Raw genomic sequence first — 18,683 nt, 5'->3', positions numbered from 1 at the left:
CTTTGAAATAACGAATGCAGCAGGACGTGTTCTTGTCCCTGCCCCAAAGCAGACAGACCAATGGAGAAATGCCATGAGTCCATGGAAATACTCCACTGCCATTTTACGTTTTTTGCTTGCTAAATTCTCTCCCAATCTTGTGAGGTCCAGAGCCCAGTATTGAGCCTGAGCCGAGATGTCTACTCTGCAAATTTACCACCTCACAGCCCAAGCCCCGGGAGCCTGAGCTGGCATGGGACAGCCGTGGGTGTTTCATTGCAGTGTGGACATAGCCTAGCATTATGTCTACACTGCCATTAACACACCCAAGTCACTATTCTCAAACCCTGGGTCAGTTGATTCAGGCTTGTGGGGCTTGTGCTGCAGGGTTATAAAATTACAGTGTACACACTTGGGCTTGAGCCCACCCTCTGAGACCCCACGAGGGGTGAGGGTCTCCGAACCTGGGCTCCAGTCTGAGCCCCAGGAATCCAAATCAGATTATCCAGGCCAGCAAGGCCACAGGGATTTTATCACAGTATAGATGCACTCTCAGGGCATGTCTACATTGCAACGTAAGCCCAGGGTTAGCAGAAGTCATGTCAGCAGCCCCAACACATAAGCATAAACCATGAGGAAAAGACCCACTCCCTAAATAAGCTGGGCAGTGTCCTTCCCCCGACAGTTCATAAGTCCAACAATCAAAAGTCCTTTAACATGAGCCATCCCTCTCTGCACCCCACTCACAGCTGCTGTCCTTTGTTAGTGCAAGCCCAGAGGTGCCTCTGTACAGTTCACTTGCCATCCTGGGTGGAAAAGGGGGAAAATAAGAAGGCACCATACTCACTATGTTGCCTAGGGACTCATTCATCGCTCCACAGCCACCCTGTCCTAAAGTTGATCTAACACCTACATTTTAGTATTGGGACCCAGACCCCAGCCCACTTGGCTTTGGAACCTCTGTCCACTGCCTAGCAAGTGCTATTGAATTGAGGGTGAGTCCCTCATTCGGGGTCTGCCGAGCACAGTTGTGCTGCCCTCCATTCACACAATAAGGATAACAACCCTTTATTTCTCCTGCCCCTATAACATGGAGACTGGGAATCCAACACCAGCCAAAAGTGATCATTTTGGCAAGCAATCCAAAATAGTTCCAACATACTGTAAACTCCACATGCAGACTCATACACGAAACCTTGCAAGAAAATCTTCCTGAGGGGGTCTGAAGCTCCTGCTGCTGGAGGGAAGGAGGGAGCTGTGGGTTGGGACTGAGGAGCAGTGTGAGGAGGCAGGGCCTGTGGGTTGGGATTGAGGGGCACTGGGAATAGGAGGGGGCTGTGGGTAGGGACAGAGGAGAAGGGTGAAGAGGAGTAGGCTCTGGTTGGGAGTGAGGAGCAGTGTGCATAGGAGGGACTGAAGGTTGGGATTGAGGGGCACTGGGAAAAGAGGGGACATGGGTTTGGGCTGAAGAGCATCCTCATTTGGGGATTCAGCAGGACAGGGGAAGGCAGCAGATGATTCTAATTTCTTAGGGATATTCTGTGTGTTGTATGTGTGTGTGTGTGTGTGTGTGTGCAGGGAAGGAACATGCTATATGCCCAGAGGCCTTTATTCTTCCAGGCTGCAAGGACAAAGGGGCTGTCAGGAAGTTGCCCCTTCAAAGCCACACACAAAAAGGCCCTTCTGAGGAAAGGGAAAATCCTGAAGAGAAAAAGTACCATCAAAGAGGACTCCAGAAAGACAGTTTTAAGATCTTGGGGAGTAGTTTATCACCTGACCAGTAATTTGAACCCTGGATCCTCAGATTAAAAGTCTGATGTTCTACCAACTGAGCTAGCCAGGCTCACAACAGACAAGAACAACTTGGTGCAGAGGAAAAGCTAGTGAAAAAAACAAGAGCAAGAAACAATAGGGGAAACTTGCTGCTCTCTCTGGCCTGGTCAACACTACTAGTTTATATTGAATTTAGCAGCGTTAAATCACATTAACCCTGCACCTGTCCACACAACAAAGCCCTTTATATCGATATAAAGGGCTCTTAATACCGATATCTGAACTCCTCCCTGACGAGGGGAGTAGTGCTGAAATTGGTATTGTCATGTTGGATTAGGGTTAGTGTGCCTGCAATTCCACGGTATTGGCCTCCAGGCACTATCCCACAGTGCACCATTGTGACCACTCTGGACAGCAATCTGAACTCGGATGCACTGGCCAGGTAGACAGGAAAAGCCCCACGAACTTTTGAACTTCATTTCCTGTTTGCCCAGCGTGGAGCGCTGATCAGCACAGGTGACCATGCAGTCCCAGAATCCAAAAAAAGCTCCAGTGTGGACCGTACGGGACATACTGAAGCTAAGGCTTTTTCTCAGCTCATTTCACCACCCTCTATCCTGCTGGGGTTGAGTTTATCACAGGTGTTACCCAAAATTGGGCCAGCTAGTAAGCGTAGGGAGGACTAATGACCCTCCAGAGTTTGGCAGAAAGCAGCAGGTTCATTATACTGACAGCTAAGCTCAAAAGAAGAAGAGGGGGGAGTGTCACACTCACACTTGCATACTCATGCTCCCAGGACAGGCACAGCATTGGAGATGTCAGGATTCTGCAAGGGAACTGTCCCACAGCGCAGCTATGGATGGTGCGATGAAGGTAAGTCTTCCTGAGGCACAATGAAATACAACACAGAGAACCACTGGCCAGGCGGTCGGGCAAAGGGCATTCACTGGAGGTACAAGCTTGTGAGTGACTCCTGAGCACATGGCCCCTTCCCCTTTTAAGGACCTGCACCTAATGGTCTGTGACTAGAGATGACTTGGCTGCATCTGGTTGGTCACACTCCACCTTGGGCAGTGGCCATGCTCTGGTTATGCAAGTGCTGCCTAATTAGAGTCCCAGACACCTTGTCTACCTGGAAGTTCTTCTGCTCTTTAACCAGCCCATTCATCCCTCGAGTAGTCCAGGAGGGAGCAGGAGGGGTAAAGCCACTTCACAGGCATTCAGAGAGGGAGAGGAGACAAAAGTGGGAGCAGGGGAAGTATAACAGACATTTTGAGCATAGAAATCACTGCTGCTCCTACAACAGCAGGGACAGGCTAGTAGGAGCTGGGAAAATTAAGCCATTATGCTTCTGCCTGGTTTCGAATGAGGGACCTTTTGCATGTTAGGCAAATGTGATAACCACTACACTACAGAAACTCTGTTGCAGGGGTCTGCCTGTCCCTTCATAAGAACATAAGAATGGCCATACTGGGTCAGACCAAAGGTTCATCCAACCCCGCATCCTATCTGCCAACAGTGGCCAATGCCAGGTGCCTCAGAGGGACTGAACCTAACACCTCCACCCTCGGACAAAGAGAGGCTAGGGATCCCATTCCTTACCCATCCTGGCTAATAGCCATTCATGGACTTAACCTCCATTAATTTATCTGCAAAAAGAAATAGGAGTACTTGTGGCACCTTAGAAACTAACAAATTTATTTGAGCATAAGCTTTCCTGAATGCATGCAGTGGAAAATACAGTAGGAAGGGATAGATATAGAGATAGATATAGATATAGATACGTAGAGAACATGAAAAAACGGGTGTTGCCATACACACTATAACAAGAGTGATCAGTTAAGGAGAGCTATTATCAGCAGGAGAAAAACACCCTTTTGTAGTGATAGGATGGTCCATTTCCAACAGTTGACAAGAAGGTGTGAGTAACAGTAGGGGGCAAATAAACATGGGGAAATAGTTTGACTTTGTGTAATGACCCATCCGCTCCCAGTCTTTATTCAAGCCTAATTTAATGGTGTCCAGTTTGCAAATTAATTCCAATTCAGCAGTCTCTTGTTGGAGTCTGTTTCTGAAGTTTTTTTGTTGTAATATTGCGACTTTTAGGTTTGTAATCGAGTGACCAGGGAGATTGATGTGTTCTCCAACTGGCTTTTGAATGTTATAATTCTTGACATCTGATTTGTGTCCATTTATTCTTTTACGCAGACACTGTCTGGTTTGGCCAATGAAGGAAGGGGCTGGATTCAATGGTTCCTTCCAGTTCTAGGAGATAGGGTACATCCATTATCTTTCTTTTTTTTCTTACTGCACATCAGACCCAGGACTTGCACCCAGCAGTTCTTGGGGTCGTGGGACAGAACTGAACTTCACTGGCAGCAGTGAGGGAGAATGGTTGGGAATGAGCTGTCTGGGGAATATTTTAATCCTTATCTAATTTTCAGAGGATTAAATCAATGCAGCTTCCACTTCTCCATCTCTCCCAAGGAAATAACGTTTCTGTGCAAAGTACCCAAACCTTTTAACAATAAGAAGTGAAATGAAATGGCCACATGATGGCAACAGAATCTAAGAAATTGGTTAGTCTCTGGGGTGCCACATGTACTCCTGTACTTTTTGAGGATACAGATTAACATAGCTGTTCCTCTGAAACCTTAGAGATGAGAAGCCATGTTCTTGTTCAATGTGCATTGAAGCTGAAAAGGGAGATGTTTTCTCTTTGATTTCGAGGCCCCTACTTTAATCCACTAGACACCCCTTTCCTCCCACAGCCAGGAATAGAACCCCACAGTCATGCTAGTAGCAACCTCTGACCCTACCATGAAGGAGGAATGCTGAAACCCCTGTGCTGTCCCGTCAGGTCCTTGCCTGCACTGCCATTGAAACCCAATGGGGTTTCCTTGGGCAGTTTTGACTCACTCTCAGAAAGGGTGCAATTTTAGGAGCAGGTTCCAAATAGTGCAATTAACCAGCCAGAAAGGGCAGCAGGTGTCAGTGTAGGAGCCATTGAAATAACTCTGCACTTACTTAGATGCAGACATAACAAGCTCTATGGTTGGTAAACTTACAGAGACTCTGCTCCTGCTCATGAACTAGCAGCCCATGACCTCTAAACAGCTGCCATTTGGATGCATCTGAAAGTTACAAGGAACAATGATCTGTGTTAAAGGAAGGCTGCCATTTATTAGAGCCCCAATTGATACCATGTGCGCAAAGAGAGGTTTGAATGTGTTACAGGGAGTTTGGGAAATCTTGGTTATTTTAGTTTTGTAACAGGCTCCTGTCCACCTCCAGTAGAGTTTTCAGTCCCAATGGCAACTTACTTACCAAATGTCATACAGACTAGTCCATTCCTCCCAAGTGGATGTGGTTCTTGTTCTTCTGCACATTGTTGCCCATGGAGGCTAAGGATCTGCAAAGGAGTTTTCATGTGCCTTTGTTTAATTGACGAAAACAAGCCTAGACACTTAGAGGATTGGAAGTGATTTCAGCAGAGGAACATGTTTGCTAGGTTTTTATGCATTTGCATAGGAAAGCATGAAGTGTGTCCATTCATTTCAGGGACCCCTATTTAGTGGAGCTTCTGAACAGACTGGAAATGGAATTATTTTTAATGAAGGAGTAGGTTTGTAAGGGGGCACTTGGATTTGAACCAAGGACTACTTGATTTACAGCCAAACACTGTACCACTGAGCTATACTCCCCTGACATTTGCCAAGGCAAGTCAGTGATCTTAAGGATTTTGAAGGATGGGCTCTGCCTCAGAGAGCTCCTTTTCTATTCCCAGACCACAGGGCTTTTAAAAATGGGGTTTGATTAAACTTTATATATACATGTAGACACCACAGCTTGCACATACACCAGCATAGCTTCCCCCACTGACATAGCTACCACCTCTTAGGGAGATGGGTTAACTACACGGACGGGACAGCTCTCTCCCCTCCACTTAGAGCATCTTCATTATGTTAATCACTCTGGCTTAATAAACAAGCTGCTCTCTATTGATGCGTGCACTTGTCAATAAAAAGCTTTTGATCAAACCTTGCTGGTGTTGCCTGTCTCTCTCGCGGTCAGACAACAAACTTTGCCATCTGGGTTAGAGTCCCTGACATTCCTAAGTGGAAAACACTGAGAAGCAGCAGCATATCTCACAAGTGCTGGGAAAAAGTGAGATAAGGAAGAGGCTGCATTCCTGGTATAGTACCAACTGTGCGGTGTTAGGAACAGTTCCTTTGAAGAACTGATAAGAAATCCCAGCCTCCCTGTTTTCACTCCTTGCTTCAGTTCTCTGTCTGTTTTAACTCCCCTACATTCCTAACTTCTGGTGCTTGCTAAGATATTGTTAATCACCCAATGCTGTAAAACATGTATACTAAAAGTGTCTAGTTTCTAGTTGTTAAAAGAAGGGGGTGGGTTGCTCCTGTAAATAATTTATGATGCGACAGAACTGTCTATATAGGCTTATACTAAGATGTAAAGAGCAGGCTGGTTCTCTCTGGAGATGAGCTGCTCTCTATAGATGCGTGCACTTGTCAATAAAGAGCTTTTGATCGGACCTTGCTGGTGTTGCCTGTCTCTCTCGTGGTCAGACAACGAACTTTGCCATCTGGGTTAGAGTCCCTGACAGGAATTACCCAAAAACCTCTGTTAGCCTGACTTTGGTCAGGTTGGCATACCTGGTTTTGTCTGCAATATCTTTATTCAGGTCTAACAATTATTTATAAATAGGTGGGAAATAACCTCCTGAATGGACAGGAACCAATTTATCAAATATTGCTGTGTCTGCATTCAATATGGGTAACACTGCTCTACAGCCAAAATGCTTCTGAAATAAATGTAGTCCAACTTTACTAATTCTGGGTCACTGAGAACGAAAATGATGCTTAAAATTGTTGATTGGCTCTAGTTTTCAAGATATGCTATTGGGTCAGTATATACGACCCTTGACTTGGGAATGGCGGAGGATAAGTGAGTTATAAAGGGAAGGGATCTCAATTTAAACCAGAAATGACTAAAATACATCTTTGACTGGATCTATGAATAAATCTATGACTGGGTTTGGACAGTACTTGCTTTTTAGGCAAAACAATGAATGATGCAATCTGAAGCTGGTATTGCATCATACATGATATGAATTGCATCATGTTATTCCTAGAAGTCATGGATGATGCAATCATAATGAAGCTTACATCACTCTGCTGAACAAATTGCCCTATATCAGCTCTGGAAATCATACAGTGTCGTGCTCTCTTATTTGTCAGTGTTTGATTTTGCAAAGGGACACATTTCTGTTTAGCCAAAGTGAGCAGAGATGCCTCGTACTTGTGTGAAGAGTGCAGATAACTTCTGCTATGTTTGTGGTGAAGTGACTTTTGCATCACAAAAGCGCAGTCTAACCACTCTGGTTAAGAAAGCCTATCACCTTTCTTTTGGCTGCAAAATTGGAGATCAGGACAAGAGGTGGGCCCCACACATATGCTGCAACACTTGTGCAACAAATCTTGGCCAGTGGTTGAACAGGAAAAGGAAATCTATGCCTTTTGCAGTGCCAATGATTTGGAGAGAGCCAACAGATCATACCAGCAATTGTTACTTCTGCATGGTGCCTCCAGTTGGGAAAGGTGTGTCAAAGAAGAAAAAGTGGACTGTGCATTGTCCAAACATTCCATCAGCTATACGCCCAGTACCCCACGGAGAAGGACTGCCGGTTCCTGATGCACCAGAATCCTTCTCACTTGAGTCAGACGAGGAAGAGGAAGAGGATGAAACTTCTGGTCCTGAACCATCAATGTCACAGGACCCACATTTTCTCCCATCCTCCTCCTCTGAACCACACTTCATAACACAAGGTGAACTGAATGACCTTGTCAGGGATTTGGAACTACCCAAGAGTAAGGCAGAGCTGTTGGGCTCCAGACTACAGCAGTGGAATCTCCTGGCAGGCTATCAGGGCAAATGGAGCCCATCAATGCTTGCAAACTATTGCTGGACAGTGACAAGAGATGCTCCATTTAATGAATACAAGAGACAAGCCAAGAAGCGCCGAGTAGACACTGAATAGGACTAAACTATGTACAGAATAGTTTTTTGCCTTTTGTTTCATAATAAATTTTATGTATATAACCCTTTTGCTGATTTTTAAAGTGTTACATAAACAGGACAGGTGAAATATTATCATGGAAAGCAACCATAAACACATGAAAAGACAGGTTTACAATTTATGATTAAAACTCTACTATCTACACAATATACATAGACATAAAATGTAAAAACTTAAATATCTTAGAAACAGTAGCCAATCAGTTGTTTTAATTGTCATATTTGAATTCAGCACATCAAAACACATAATAAATATCATTTTATCTCTGAAGCAGACTACTTCTCAAAAATTGTAGACCAGTGTAACTGGTCATATTGGGCTGGATTAGTAGGAGCATTGCAAGCAGATCGAGGGACGTGATTATTCCCCTCTCTTCAGCACTGGTGAGGCCACATCTGGAGCATTGCATCCAGTTTTCGAGCTCCCTCTCCCCACTACAGAAACAAATTGGAGAGAGTCTAGGGGAGGGCAATGAAAAATAATTAGGGGGCAGAGGACTTAGGAGAAGAGGCTGAGGGCAGGGCCACTCAATGGGGTGGCAGGTGGGGCAATTTGCCCCAGGCCCTGCAGGGGCCCCCATGAGAATATAGTATTCTAGATTATTGCAACTTTTTTTTATGGAAGGGGCCCCTGAAAATGTTTTACTCCAGGCCCCCTGAATCCTGTGGGCAGCCCTGCCCAGACCATGGTGCTGTTTCCCCACTCCACTCCCTTCCCTCAGTCTCCTCCCTTTGAGGCCCTACCTGTGCTCTGCCCTCACTCCCATTTGTCCACTTCCCACCCCTGCTCTTCCTCTTTGGCTGAGGCCTGCTGGTCCACCTTTCGCTCGCTCCTCTCCTCCCCCAAGGCCTCCTTGCACCTCTCCATCCCCTACCCCAAGGTCTGCCTGCTGCCCACACCTCTCTGCCCCCTCCCCTGAGACTCACCTTGCCCATCACCCACACCTCTATGCCCCCTCCCCGGAGACCCGCCCTGCCCATTGCCCACAGCTCTCTTCCCCCTCCCCTGAGACCTACCCTGCCCACACCTCTCTGAGCCCTCCCTTGAGACCCTCCTGCCCTCACTTCTCTGCCTCCTCCCCCGAGACTCACCCTACCCATTGCCCGCACCTCTCTGCCTCCTCCCTGAGACCAACTCTGCCCACCACCCACACATCCCTGCCCCTCCCCTGAGACCTGCCCTGCCCACCGCTCCTACCTCTCTGCCCCCTCCCCTGAGACCCACCCTGCCCATCGCTCACACCTCTCTGGCTCCTCCCCTAAGACCAGCCCTGCCCAACACTTGCACCTCTCTGACCCTCCCCTGAGAGCTGCCCTGGCCACTGCTTGTACCTCTCTGACCCTTCCCCTGAGACCAGCCCTGCTCACCACCCACACCTCTCTGCCCCCTCCCCTGGCCTGACCTGCCCACCACCCACACCTCTCTACCCCTCCCCTGAGACCCACCCTGTCCACCTCTTTCTTTGGTCATCTGTTGTTATTCCTTGAAACATCAAGGATGGAATAAAAAGCTGAGTTTACTCCAGGGTGAGGAAAGACAGGAGCCACCAACCCCCCGGCAAAGCTCAGTGCCCCAGAGAAAACCTGCCCCCTGCTATTGCAATCACTGATATACTGGGGATATGACGGGAAAGGGACTGTCTGAATGATCAAGGCAGGAAATGGACAACAATCTACAGCACCATCATTAACCACAAACACACTCTCCTCATGCTCCAGCCAGAAGGGAAGGGAGCAGGAATTCTTGCTGTTCAGCCATGGACACACTTACACAACAGCACAGCAGTGTGTGTGTTGTGGAAGCTGGTCTGAGGAAACAACTGGAACTGATCACTCAGTGAGAACAGAACTAGAGTGTAGTGAGAGCAACACATTGTGGAAGAAGGGAAAGAATTGACAAGGATTTGTAGGGGATCTTAATGCATGTCAGTCTGTTAGCAAGAGTTAGGCCAGCTGTAACCCTAATGACGTGAGATTTGTAGAAGCGAGGATAGTGTGAGGCGAGTAGGAAAGAACTGCGTGAGAAGTTATCACGACCTTGCACTGATAATCAAATACGTAGACTGGCACCCAGAAGTGAGGAAAATAAGATAGCAGGATAGCCCATGTATAAACAAAATGCAGCTGTTGCTCATTATTGTCTGTATTATTGCTTGTTATTGTCTGTAACAAAGGTATAAATGCTTGCTGTAATTGTTTACCTGTTGAGAGACCTGTCCGGGACTGGGGCGACCCAGTGTCCTAGGGCACTCCCTCCCTCTATTGCAATTGCTGGAGAAATAATAAAGTATTTGATTTTGCTGCACGCAAACAAAAAAGCGAGAACTGCATTTTTCTCTAATAGCTTCAAACAAGTAGTTGTGGCTGAGTGGTTAAGGTGGTGGACTAGAAATCTGTTGCGGTCTCCCTGTGCAGGTTCAAATCCTGCCAACTATGGAGGAAGTTGTGGTTCTTTAATTTCAACGGAGCTAGGTCTTGTCTCACTCTTAAGCTATGTCTACATGAAAGATTAATGTGGCGTGAGTTAAAGTGTTTTAATTGAACAGCTGTTGCATGTCCACCCTATGCCCCTGTGTCACCAGAGCACATCCATGCTGGCATCTCTTGGATTGCCATGGAGAGCAGTGCACTGTGGGTAGCTATCCCACTGTGTAACTGGCTCCAGGGTGCTTTGGGAAGGGTTTGCAATGCCTCACGGGCTGGTACAGCTTCACATGATGCAGGTTTCTATCCCATTGTTCCATGGGCATCCTACTAGATTGCCAGCTACTTTTCAACTGCAATGTGCAAGGTGGGGTAGAGAGCTTGTGTTGGGGGGTGGGGAGAGACAGGGAATTTAGAGGGCCATGGCCCCACCTCTCTTTACTGGCTGTTAGGACAAATGATGGGGGAGGGGGAAAGGGTGCAGTCCCGGGGAAGAGGCGTTCTGTGGGTGTGGCCTCGGGAGGAGAGGTGGTGTGAGTGTGGGTCCTTAGGGAAGGGGTGTCAGGGAGGTGCCACAGTTCGGACAATGGTGCCCCCCCCACGGCAAGTAAGCTTCTGCTGTCTCTGCTCTGTGTTCGCAGAGCGGGAGAGAGCAGCTGCCACGGCAGTGATTTGCTCCCTGGGGCTCCAGCAGAGGGGCTCGGGAGGTGATTTAAAGGGCCCGGGGCTCCGGCCGCTACAGGGAGGCCTGGGCCCTTTAAATCACCAGCCTGGGGAAGCCGGGCCAGGCTGGCATAGCATACTGGCTCTTGCCGGTACCCCATACCATAACATGCCGGCTCACTTTCACCTCCGGAAGGTCCTCATGTGGATCAATAACTGATTAAAAGATAGGAAACAAAGGGTAGGACTAAATGGTCAGTTTTCAGGATGGAAACAGGTAACTAGTGGTGTCTGTACTGGGACCAGGACTAGTCAACATATTCATAAATGATCTGCTAAACAGTGAGCTGACAAAATTTGCAGACGATCCAAAACTACTGGCTTGCTTCCTAGAACGAACGCTCCTTGAGTGAGGTGATCCACAGGGAGTAGCTCAAACCTCCAAAGTGCCTGACCAGGGGCAGGACATTAGCACAGCAAGGGAGGGGTGTGGCAATGACATCACAAAGGCCTTTTGCAGGACCTCAGACTATTGGTCAAAGGTGGTGGGGAGGTGGTGACCTCACAGAGACATGCTGACATGAGCCAGGCAGGACAGGGCGATGGGCTAGGGAAACCTCAGAGACCCCTGTGTCTTTGCTTCAGCAAGTCTCCTTCTCCAGGTCTCTCTTTGAGGACTGAGAGAGAATTCGGGTTCACGTATGTGAGCGCCAGGAGGAATCTCTTTCGAGTTTTCTCCTTCCCTTTTCCTGATTTTACTAGAAAACAGCCGTCCCTGTTTAGAAGGTAAGAGCCTCCTCGAGGTTTGAAACCTGTTCAGTCTGATCCATCTGGTGACAGTTGAATTCTAGGCATAGAAAACACGAGCTTAAGGAGGCAGAATTTTATTCCGCACCTGGGATTTTGATGGCGGCCGACTCCCTGATGCACCTTAGACATACCCTAAAGAGGGTGGTCCCAAGGGAGACTGTCTGAAGGTTGGGTCACCTAACTCTCTGTAAATCCACAACCCAGACCCCTCCCTTGGCACTTTGTCACCAAGCCTTAGCGTGTCACAACTGAGGATGCCAAATTCAGGACGAACTGCTGAGAAATAGGGCAAACACAACTGTCAAGGTTCCTTCCCCACTCTGAACTTTAGGGTACAGATGTGGGGACCTGCATGGACACTTCTAAGCTTAATTACTAGCTTAGATCTGGTATCACTGCCACCATCCAGAATTTTCAGTGTCTGGATCACTCCCTTTCCCCTCAAAACCTTCCCCTCCCTGGGTAGCCTTGAGAGACTCCTTCACCAATTCCCTGGTGAGTCCAGCTCCAATCCCTTGGATCTTAAAACAAGGAGAAATTAACCATCCCTCCTCCTTTCTCCCACCAATCCCTGCTGAGTCCAGATCCAATCTCCTTGGATCTAAAAACAAGGAAAAATCAATCAGGTATTAAGAAAAAGCCTTTTAATTAAAGAAAAGAAAGGTAAAGCAAAAACCCTCTGGGAGAGATTACCATACCAGCTACTCTCACAGACAACAGATTCAAAACACAGAGGATGTTCCCCTGGGCACAAATTTAGTTACACAAAAAATACCTAATTTGATTCTACCTCTAATTGCATAAGACAGGTTACAAAGGAATAAACATAAACCTATTTATTCCTTTCTAAAACTTACTACTCTGATAAGAAGCTGGTTCCTTGATCTTTTTCATTCCGGCTGAAACTGAAACTCTAAATAAAGGAAAAACTTCCCTCCTTCCTTTTGAAACATCTTGTTCCCCCATCGGTCCCTCTGGTCATGTGTTAGCTAGGCTTGGTGAACTTTTTAACCTTTTACAGGTAAAAAAGGCATTAACCCTTAACCATCTGTTTATGACAACAACCCAAAACTGGTGGTTATTCTTTTATAAGTTTCAGAGTAGCAGCCGTGTTAGTCTGTATCCGCAAAGAGAACAGGAGTACTTGTGGCACCTAAGAGACTAACAAATTTATCTGAGCGTAGCATGCATCTGATAAAGTGGGCTGTAGCCCACGAAAGCTTATGCTCAAATAAATTTGTTAGTCTCTAAGGTGCCACAAGTACTCCTGTTCTTTTATAAGATAGACCAAACCAGCCACTAAAGTAAACTCCTGTTTCCCACACTGGCCAACAAGAAAACATAAAGGCAGTTTTCTCAGGCATTCTGGTTCTTATAACACCACCAAAAACACTGGATTCAGAGATGAGTAGTTCTTTACAACCAGTGTCATTAAATGATAGTTTCTTCTGATCCCAAAGGGCCAGCCACTCCCAGGTCAATATACAACTTAAAGCTTACTCAAAAATCATGCTGGTGCCCATTCTTTAGTATCTAATATCTAAAGGTTTATTCATAAAAAGAAAGAAAGGGGAGAGGTAAAATTGGCTAAGGGAATCAATTACATGCAGTAATGGCAAAGTTCTTGGTTCAGGCTTGTAGCAGTGATGAAATAAACTGTTGGCTTAAGTCAAGTCTCTGGAGTACATCTATGGCTGGGATGGGTCATTCAGTCCTTTGTTCAGAGCTTCAGTTTGTAGCAAAGTTCCTCCAGAGGTAAGAAGCAGGATTGAAGACAAAATGGAGGTGTTTCCAGGGCCTTTTATACTTTTGCCATGTGAAGGGCATCCCATTGTTCTTCCTGTGGAAAATTACAGCAACAAGATGGATTTTGGAGTCACATGTGCAAGTCACGTGTTCATGCCCAATTTCCCTCAGTCATTGCAGGAAGCCATTACCTAGATTCCAGACAGTCCACATGATAGACTACATGACAGTCCACTCTTTTCCCATGGTCCATTGTCAACCAGGTGTGTCTTGACGAACAACTTAATTTGAACAGTCCCTCCAAGATGTGCTAGCTAGCTGCCTTGTGGGTGTTATCCTGTTATGCTTATAAGAAGCACACGGGATCTTTTTCAGGGGAAAAGGCAATATGCCACATTTATTGGAGCTACAACAATTAGCATATGCATTCAATCACACACTACACAAACACACTGTGCCACCAGTCGATGTTATAGTTACCAGTCTAGAGTCCGGATCAACCTAGTGGCCAGCTAGTTTGATCATGGGTAGGAGGAGCTGGGTTCTGTCGGTTGCAATACAATCCTCTGGGGAAGTCTTGGCAGAATGAACCCAAAGTTTCATGGCAAGGCACCCTAGTTATATACTGATAGGGAAACCCGCCCCCCCTCACCTTACCCAAGGCCCCAGGCTTTTTGCTGAGAATAGAGTAAAAGTAGGCCTAAAAGCCTTTAGCTAGGAGCAAGAGTTTTAACTTCTGCTAAACTTTTTTTTTTAGTAAAGGGCATGCCGAGGCAGAAAGATGTGGTCAGGGCCCCAAAAAGAGGAACTAGAATTGGATAAAGGGGAACCAGAAGATCTGTTAAGTTATAACAGCTGAGCTTGCTGTCGGGACTACAGAAAAGGTGCTAGAACGGTCAAACCGCAGACTTGATTGGCAAAGACAATAACAGGAAAAGCCATAGATGGAAAATGGGGGTTTTGCCATAGATGAAGAATTAATTGGTCAGCTTGCTTGTTATCAACATTATATTCCAAATAAGGCAAATAACATGTGTAACCAGCGTGCTACGTTTTGCGGTTTTAACCTTTATAAGCTTGGTAAAATTTGTAACATGTAGAGCAGCCAGCCTTTTGCATGGGGTCTATGCTTGTATGAAATAAAGGAGCCTCAGGCTGTCTGATCAAATCATTAAGGTGGTGGTCTTTTCCCTGACAATACTGATTTTCCTTCATTGGGACCAATGAGTTTTGCACCATCATGTTGTAATGAATTGTTTGACGAGTGCTTGTTTTCTTAAATTGTCCTTTTCATCCTTCATCTTGATCTTTCATCAAGTAGTTCCTCAGGGAGTTATCCCAAGTTGGTTTTGATCACAGCTATTTTGTCCCCACTGATAGGTGCCTGTCTCATCTTTAGAGTCATCAATCAGCCCTCCTCTGGCATTTCAACAGGGGCGTGTTGCAGCTTCCTGGCACCCTTGCATCTCTTGCTGCTTCCTCCCTTGTACATCTGGTTCAGTGATGGCCTTCACACTTACCTCTTAACACACACATTCCTCATTCACACACAAACCAGAATTAATTGACACACAACATTTTGAACAGGAACATCAAATTGCAATGCAAAAGAAAACAGCCATGGCATTCTTTTACTTATTTTAAAATGCTAAACCTGCAACAAATTGGTGATCCTCAAAGGTCTGTTACTGCCTTGAAATCAGTCCAGACTCAGATTCTGGCTGATGTATCTCTACCCATTGGCCCATTAGCCATTCCTTTCTGTTACTCAAAAAGAGTGGTTGGCAGGATGTGATCAGATCATACACCAATACACTTAATGCATGGTACATAATTATTCTTTATCCTTCATTCTAAATCAGATAAAACATAAACATAAAATCCTACTACAACATTTGGGGGAAAAGTTTGGGGGAGTTCAGTTCCTGGTTTTTATTTGACCTCTCTCCAGCACTTGTTTTGGTTTGGCCTTCCCCTTTCCATCCCTGTCTGACGTTTCTGTCTCTATCACAGCAGGTGACGCAATGGTGCGTGAGAAAGAGGAGCAGAATTCTCAGCAGGAAAATGTTGAGAAAATGGATTAACATAGAGAATTATCACAAAGATCGAAAAGGAATGTGTCCAGGAGTCATAAGCAGGAAAAATCCCATGACATTCAGCACAGACCAGAAAGAGAGCAGGTAAAGCAGCCAGGGGAGAAAGTAGGTAAATGTATTTCCTGTTGGGGAACTCAGACAGACCTCAAGGAAACCACAAAACAGCAGGAAATCTTCAGGGGAAAGAGAAAAAATACATGTGCTGAGTGTGGGGCCTTGGCTATACTGGCGCTTTACAGCGCTGCAACTTTCTCAAGGGTGTGAAAAAACACCCGCCGAGCGCAGCAAGTTACAGCGCTGTAAAGCGCCAGTGTAAACAGTGCCCCAGCACTGGGAGTGCGGCTCCCAGAACTGTTTGCTAATCCCCACGGGGAGGTGGAGTACCTGCAGCGCTGGGAGAGCTCTCTCCCAGCACTGGCGCCGCAACCACACTCGCACTTCAAAGTGCTGCAGCGGGAGCGCTCCCGTGGCAGCGCTTTGAAGTTGCAAGTGTTGCCATACCCTGGGAAAAACTGATGTGACTACTCAACCCATATAAAGCATCAGAGAATCCACACAGGGGAGAGGCCCTATGAATGCCGTGAGTGTGGGAAAAGCTTCTCGTGGCACTCAGCCCATGTTAGCCATCAGAGAATCTGCAAGGGAGATCAACACCATAAAAACCTCTAGGGCTAGCAATACTTTTTTTTTAAAATATTTTTTCATGATTCCGACATAGTAACTTTTAAAGCTTTTTAAAGCTGCTTGAACTGTTTGCAGCACCGTTATCCCTCAGCTTGTCCAGATGAGTGGCCCATTTTTGCCTTTTGCAGTTTGCCCTGTTTTGAGGTGGGCCCATTTGGCCTTTCTATCAACTCCATTGTCTCATGAGTAATTCGAGTGTGTCCTTCCTATCAGGAACCAGGGAGCATCACAGCAGGATTGGGCCCACCAATAGTAAGCTGAGATATGATATAAAGTGGGATCACAAAAGAAGTCAGACGTGAACTGGTATCATTATTGTAGTTTGTGCCAATAAGAGTCAGTTATTTATGTACATAAAGAAGCCACTGCAGCAGATTCCCTCGTCCTTGTTTCTGCCAAAGTGTGGATCATGAAAAGAAATCCTGTGACAAAGAAAACTATCAATACAAATACTAAGGTCACTGCACACCTTGAGTATGGGATGGGAGGGTGCTGCATCACTGAGCAGTGCACTTTTCGTTAAAGAAAGAAGATGAGCTAGCTTTGGCTCGTATCCTTCTTTCTAGTGGTCTGTTTGTAGAGCCAAAATACTGTTTCCTCAGTCCAGCCAGCTAAAGAATCTGAAAAGTTCTGCCTCGGGTTGTTAGGCCTTGTGGTTTAAGGCCCAGGTCAGGGACTTAGAAGATGTGAGGTCTAGTTCAAGCTCTGCTGACATTTCACTGTGTGACCTTGGATATGTTATGCAGGGCCAAAGTTGTAGTGGGGAGAGGTCCTGGCCTATGCAGTTACCTCAACAGCATATGCCAATAGTTATTTAGGTATCTAAACCCCCATTTACACATGTCATTGTGCACACATATTTAAGTGTCCAGACCTTGAACCTCATTTCAAAAGCTGATTCTTGATCTCTCTGTGCTTCAGCTTCCAATCTGCAATTATAATACTTCCTAATCTCATAGGTGTGTTGTGAGGCTTAATCTGTTAACATCCTCATATGGAAGACGAAATCCTCATATAGACAGATATGTGTATGTCACACAGATGCATGATCTGCCTATAGGAATTATTATATTAGGAATCTCAAGATCGTGGGCAAGAAAGAGGAAAAGTTTCTCTCTGTGCTTACAACTTTTGTGCTGCTTTGATCTCCCACCCTCTCTCTCTTTCTCAGCTTCTTATTGAAGGAACATACATCCACACCATGTAGACGTCAAGCACAGGAGTTTATTACGCACAGCGCTAGCAGAGTATCATCTTGATTATTAGGCTCAGAGACACTGCAGAACAATTAATTACAATAAACTATATAGGGTGCTCATTGGGCAGAGAGAAGCAATGGGGATGGGTTTTCTCAAGCCCCTGGATAGGTTCTAGCAGCAAAACAAGAGAAGCACAATAAACCAATGGTCTAAAAGATTACATAATGGTGCCACCCATGGCCCAAATTAATGTCTTGCTGACACATAGGTAATTACCCCCAAACTATGTCTATTAAAGTGTATAGGTTAAATCCTAATTTTGGAGTTCAGGGGAATGAGGTAGCAGCTCTTCCGGTTGACCAACAGGTACATTCATGGAGATTTAAAGCAAAAAAGTAGTAATTAGTTCTTAATAACAACAATTGTTTATAAGTTTACCTTTGCATTTCTGTGAGCTAGGATTGGCATACATCTGTGAGGGGAAGGTGTCATAACTTATGTCAATCATATTAGGCCTCTCCCTGAACTCTGTCTGGGATCTGAGGGGTATTGTACCACTATCTTCTCCCTGCATTGGGGAGTAACCATGAGGCCTCTCTCAGTGCTTCATGTGTCTATAACTCATGATAAGGATGCCCATTACATTCGGAGTTATGCTGACTCTGCTCAATGACTTGAAACACACACAGTTATCTGTTTACCCCAGCTTTCTCTTAGCTATGTATTGTTTGTTAGCCAGCCCTCATGGCCCAGGCCAAACTGTGGACTCGGGGCCTATATGAAAAGTTCTTAGCAGAAACTGCAGTTAAGATCTTACATCGGCATTAAATGGATTATGGCCCTTCATTATCTTAGGAGAAACACCTGCAGTTGTATGACCACTTCCATAGTGCATCTAAAGAAATGAAAGCAAGACAAATCCACTACTACAGAAGGGAAAAAAGATAACATACATTCATGCATACACAATCCTGGGAAATTATGCATTTTAACTCTATGTACAGTTCTTCATACAACAAAGGCCATATCTTGTTCAAATTCAACTGATCAAGGTGAGCAAAAAGTAGCAGTCAGCAGTGTAGTAGCTGTTGAAATTAAAACAGTTACATTAGCCTTTCAAATAGGAATCAAGACATTTCCCAAAAGTATGAAGCTGCTCAATCCAGTGCATGCAAAGACAAAATATTGGATTATTAATAAATAATTAATG

The 18,683-nt window shown here is 45.7% G+C and overlaps 1 protein-coding gene and 1 non-coding gene across 2 annotated transcripts in view; both read right to left on the bottom strand.

Annotated features, from left to right (window-relative positions):
* Nucleotides 1–18,683, bottom strand: part of LOC127039732 (zinc finger protein 345-like) — a gene marked incomplete at its 5' end in the record, with an annotated part of 237,333 nt that overhangs the window by 80,014 nt on the left and 138,636 nt on the right. The window lies entirely within an intron of this gene.
* Nucleotides 5,385–5,456, bottom strand: TRNAY-GUA (transfer RNA tyrosine (anticodon GUA)). The gene has a single exon. It is a non-coding gene; the product is annotated as a tRNA-Tyr (tRNA).

This window comes from Gopherus flavomarginatus, chromosome 23 (assembly GCF_025201925.1).
Source record: "Gopherus flavomarginatus isolate rGopFla2 chromosome 23, rGopFla2.mat.asm, whole genome shotgun sequence".
Taxonomy (NCBI): Eukaryota; Metazoa; Chordata; order Testudines; family Testudinidae; genus Gopherus; species Gopherus flavomarginatus.
Note: the sequence above shows the minus strand (reverse complement) of the source record. Positions and strands in the feature narration are given on the sequence as shown.